Genomic DNA, 6,224 nt, shown 5'->3' on the forward strand with positions numbered 1-6,224 from the left:
ACCCGGAAGTCGCGTGGCTTCAATTGGACAATATGATGTTATGTCTGTTATGCCTGATATGCATCCCTCCCTAAACCACAAAGAGTTCTGACTTTGGGCCAATGGTGAAGGTTGCAAGATTCCCTCTATTCCCCATCTGCTGGCTCCTTCTTCTGAGATACAGTACATGCAGTTCTCGCTACCTCCCCCTCCCTGCTGGGAAGTTACCACGCCAATGCTAACACCTCCTACCCTTACTTGGTACCTAATTTTGCTGACTGCCACTTATCCGTGTGGAGAGGGGGGCGGCTTGTCTTTGTTTTTTATCAGTGGAAAAATCCAAGGCCTTCAATAAGGAAAATGCAGGTGCATCAGCTGCAGTAATTATAGTACAGGGTAGAATTGTAACAAAGCTGTTACTGAAACTTCACAGTCAGATTTTTCACTGTCCGTTTGTGTTATTGCTTAATACAAGGTTTATACGGCATGTAATATATATATATATAATCAAAAAATAAATAGACGATACCGTTCTGTGGCTAACGAAATGCTTTTATTTGTGCGAACTTTCGAGATACACTGATCTCTTCTTCCGGCGATGTTACAATGAATGAAGCAAGCAAAGGGAATACTTAAAAACAGTGTCTCTTGGAATGTTATCTGTGCTCGTCCCTCCCCGTGTGTGGATGTAATTTATGGCTAGAGGTGTAAAATGGTTCCTGAAAGTAAGTGATGTAAGAGTTTATGTGTATCTGTGTGGATATAAATGAATGGAGAGCCCACAGTGTATACAGTGCTTTACAAAAGGTGTGTGTGGAGTGCTTGCTTCATTCATTGTAACATCGCCGGAAGAAGAGATCAGTGTATCTCGAAAGCTCGCACAAATAAAAGCATTTCGTTAGCCACAGAATGGTATCATCTATTTATTTTTTGATTATTGAAGCTCGGCTAACACGGTACTGATACCTCTACATGAATATATATATATATATATATATATATATATATATATATATATATATATATATATATATACAGTGGTCGACAAATCACCCAAAAATCTACTCGCCGAACAAAAAAATCTATTCGCCACCTAGTACCACACGTGTGCTGCTTGGGCCAATAGAAGCTCGCCACGGTGTTAAATACACTCGCCTGGGGCGAGCGAGCAAATGTATAGGTTTGTCGAACACTGTATATATATATATATATATATATATATATATATATATATATATATATATATATATATATATATATATATGTGTGTACTACCCATGTTACCTGACTTGCAGCAAACTAAGACCATGGATATACATTTTATATACATGGATATACACACTATTAGGGGTCTGCTCATATTTGCTTGAAAATGTCCAGGGATACAAATGAATTACAGAAAATAAATGGTAATATCTATGTTGTATGATAAAGTGAACCATGGTATGTAATGCTGGCTAAACAGTCCCAGCAGCAATACTGTAACAGAATAATTCTCACCTTGGGCAGTCCTCGTTCCTGTGAAAAGTAGCCTTGGATAGTTTTTCATACAGCAAAGAATAGGAATGGGACAAGTAGCCATGGCTGTTTGGCCACGGTCGTTTAGCCGTTATGGAACATTTCGCCATGGCCATTTAACCACATGGTTTAGGCTTTTTCAGGTTAGAGGTTAAGGTAAGGAATATTAGGGTTTTTAGGGTGTGGGGTTAAGGTTAGGATTAGGGTATAGAGGTTAAATATTAGGATTAGGGTTTAGGGGTTAAGGTTATAGATTTCAGTTATCGGCTTTACCCAAAATAGCCCAGAATCCCCCAGACTCCCTGGGTCATCTGCAGTGGTGAACTGTCCTGGTGGCCAACTGTCAGGCGGCCAAATGGTCGTGGCCAAACGGCTGCAGCTAACTGTTCTAGACCCGCAAAGAATTGCACCTGAGATCAGCATTCCAGTCCCACATTCTGTTTTTAGAGGGTGAACATTAGCCCATGCTCAATCTCCTAACTCCAATATACAGTTTCTTGCTCTCTCTCTCCCTGTAAGATCCTTAAACTTCTCTGCCTGCACCTGTAACACCTTGCTGGTAACACTGATGCCAACACAATTCTTCTGGCCTCACTGGCTACCTAGTTATGCTTGCCGGCCCTTATACCCACATGGTGAGGAGCACCTTGTTTTTAAACTCCAATACTTTCAATAAGGAAAATGCAGGTGCAGCTTTTTCCGAAACGTCACAATCAGCTTTTTCATTGTCAGTTTGTGCTATTAATTAATACAAACTTTCTATGTACTTGGATCTCAAGAGCTATTCTACATTTACATGTATGCATAAGACCCAATTTACCTAACCTTGCAGCAAACAAAGACCATGGATATACATTTTGTTAGCATGCACTTTTAGGGGTCTGCTCATACCCGCAGGAAAAAAAACTAAGAATAAGCAGAACACCAGAGTCTGGAGTGAAATGTTTATATTATAAGATGCAGTACTGCATATCACTTAAGATGATTCTTTGATACAAAAATCTTCAGTTCTTTGCATTTATTAGAAAAACACAAGCAGAAGTATCCTGGAACAGGATTGTTTATTTCTGTATATTTTTCCTGTTCTCAGGCTGCCAGCCCTCCCAGCCAGAGCTGTGTACATTGCAACATAGTTATTACAAGTAATCCCCTTTTTCACAGCCTCTACTCAGTTGCCCTGGCAACCTACCAATACTCACAGTTTGAGATTGGTTTAGTCCTCTCCCCCTGCTTTATCTGCATATTGCTATGCCCCTTAGCCTGTTCCTGTCTGACAGGAAAGTGTGTTTTCTTTCACAACAGGCAGCCAAAGTGAGCTTCTTCCACTGCTCCCTCAGAAAGGGAAATCCTTTTTACCTTCCCCTCAGATAAGCACTTCCACATAGTAGGACACCCTCCTCTCATAATTTATTCTCCTGACAAGAGAAATCTGCTAGCACAATCCACATATAGAACTTTTATATTTCTGTTAACTCCCCTCAATAAAGTTGAAGAAAATAGAAGGACTTTGTGTGCTTTAAAAGGGAAAGAGTTAAGCTACATGGACTTACACACATGCTACAAGTGATCCTGGGTCCAGAATAATCAGCTTGATTAGAAGAAAACTGACTTTCTAGGGATGATACTGTCGCGGCCGAGTTTATTTGAGCATTTGCCCGGTCTCGGCCGCGACAGTAACCTGGCGCGCGCCGGGATGTCCCGGGCGCGCGCCGAAGCCTCGGAGGAGCGGTCCTCCGATCGGGGCTTCCCCTTCCCCTCTCCGGGTCCGCCGGGTCCCCCGGAACGTCCCACCGCCGTCCTCACATCTGCGGGACACCAGGGCTCCCTCGGGGAGCCCTGGGCACGCGTACAGGCGGCACAGGCACCCGATGACGCGTGACCGCGCATCGGTGATGCGCGGCACGCCGAGGGGCTGCGACTCGCAAGCCGGGACATATCCCGGCTTGCGGAATGAGCCGCACTCAAATAAAGTGTGCCGCCTGTGTACAACAAACATGTACTGTAGTACAAAACAGCACCAATATATGTGCGATTGCATTATATTTCTGGATTCATGGAGAGTCAGAAAGAAGAGGAGGGGTGTTGACTAACCAGAGGACGACTGGTAGAGGGAGTGGCACAGTGAGTAAAGACACTGACCGGCACTGAGTTTGAAGCTGGTTCAATTCCCGGTGTCGTCTCCTCGTCTCCTTGTGACCTTAGGCAAGTCAATTTATCTCCCTCTCGCCTCAGGCACCAAAATCATAGATTGTAAGCTCCACGGGGCAGGGACCTGTGCCTGCAAAATGTCTCTGTAAAGCGCTACGTAAAACTAGCAGCGCTATACAAGAACATGCTATTATTATTAGGTAGATGTGGAGGTATTTACAGCCTTCTTCCCCTTAGCACACAGCTATGTTTAACCACTCACTCATGTGGAAATACGTGAATGACAACAAGGAATCCAGAAGCGAGAGTGACATGGTGGGAAAGCAAGATTTGTATCATGAAACTGATTGCATACTGTCATTGTTCACATATTTAAAAGAATTTAAATCAATTCCAGAAAATAAATGGTAACACTTCTGTTATTTTTGTAACCCCTCTTTTTCTAGGTCCCAGACTAATACCGGTTGCGGAGGTGGGGGCCCAAGTCCTTTCTGACTAAATGATATGCCACATGTGGCTTGAGGTCAGGCAATGGGAAACAATGACAACACAGGTGTGATATCGATTTTATATATACTGTATAGAATATGGATGTTTGGGAACCTCATGATCCTTAACAAAGGATCACCTCAGTCATATTACAGCATATCAACATAACACTACACCTAAACGATGCGTGGGTGTATGTCAGTGATGATACTGCCACCCAATCCTGGGAATCTAGGCCTATGTGATGTATCTGGGCAATGGGATGGTGTCGGACGTTGATACTCTTTAATGCAACAAGTGTAGCAGGCCTGTACTTCACCAAATACTTCAGTACCACTTTAACTGCAACCACTGAGGGTCCCCTCTCATGGTGTTAGCTACTCCGTGCCGCTGATCTGCTGGGTCTTTCTGCATGCTGTACTCATCTCCCTATTTTCAATGTTCGATCTCTCTTAGAGGGACAAAGACTGGCCCCTAGTTAAACTCGATCAAGCCTGAAGTTATCCAGGCTCATGTAGATTTAACTCCACATGCCCTGCCAATCCCTCTTAAAAGCTCCTCTTTGCTCAGTCCCACCTCTTCTACAGCTTTAGCTATTGGCTGATCCTATGTCCATCATAAATCACATAGCCATGGCACACTGGACAGGAACCTAACGGGAAAGTGTGAGTGTGTTTCTTTCATACAAGGTGTTACATATCATAAGGTGGACTATGGTATGAAAACAGGCACATCAGGAACATTGTAACAGAATAATACAAACCTCGGACAGTCCTCATTCCTGTGAATTGTTGCTTTGGATAGTCTTCCATGCAACAAAGAATTGCCCTAAAATCAGCATACTGCACCTCATGATTTTTCACCCCTGTAATGTGTAACTATGTTCTAAGAGGGTGAAAATTAGTCCAGGGTAATTTTTAGCACTGCATTGTTTTTAGACGGTGAACATTAGCCCATACTCATTCTTCTCAACACAATATTCAGGTTCATTCTCTCTCTCTCTCTCAAATCCTCATACTTTCCTGCGTGGGGAAACAAGAATCAAATATTGCCTCAAATAGCACACATTCGATGCGAAGGGCATGCAAATGAGATTTTGTCCTTTAGTTGTACATAGGTCATTCTTAATGAATATGCCGAAAACTCCCACTTTGTATTGCATGAAATTGCAGTCTGCGGTCTTTAAAACAGACCCCTAGATTAGATTCTCAGAGTGTAAATATTAGTCTTGGCCAAATCTTGCCATATTAAGCAAATTTTCAGTCAGTTCTAGAAGAATGTACATTATCTTAGGTCAGCGGTGCGCAAAGTGGGGGGCGCTAGATTGTCTGGGAGGGGGGGGGGGCACGGGTGTTACAGAGGCCCCGCGCTTCCCTGAAGGCATTTTAAATAAATGCTGGGGATCACGTGAGGCCTCTGTAACTGGTTTACTCACCTTGGTTCTAACGACGCGTCTCCATGGCAAACGGCGTGAAATTATGCTGTGGGATTATGTGGTCAGGTTGCTATGGCAACGTGACATCACGCGACCCACGACGTCATTTGACTCCGGGGCCCTGCGCATGGGGGGGGGGGTGTGCGATCCGGAGAGGAGAAAGGGGGGCGCATGAAGACAAGTTTGCGCACCCCTGGCTTAGGTGGACAACTAGCACCCCATATTCATGTCCCCTCATATTATATTCTGATGGGTCAGTGATAGGCCAGATATTTAACGTCTCAATATTAAGTTTTGAAACTCAGAACACATTTGAACGATTCATTCAGTCTGAAGAGGTCTGGCAAGTTTTAGGCTGGGGACAAGCACGTTCACTGACCCAGTTATCAAGTGCCCCACAAGCAAGAAAGTGAATGTACCATATATACATACTGTATAAACACAAATGTATGTTTTTCACTCCTTTGCAAATTTCTTTTTCCACTGGGAAATCATTTGTCATCCATTGGTCACTCAATGGCAGCCACAAGTCTGCCACCTGCTGGCAAACTTCACATGCATCACAAGATTGCAAACTGTTCCCGAAATATCCGCTGCTCAAAGATATCCATGTATACAAAATGTAATGTAAGAATGCCATGTACTGTAGTAATAA

This window comes from Ascaphus truei, chromosome 4 (genome assembly GCF_040206685.1).
Source record: "Ascaphus truei isolate aAscTru1 chromosome 4, aAscTru1.hap1, whole genome shotgun sequence".
NCBI lineage: Eukaryota > Metazoa > Chordata > Amphibia > Anura > Ascaphidae > Ascaphus > Ascaphus truei.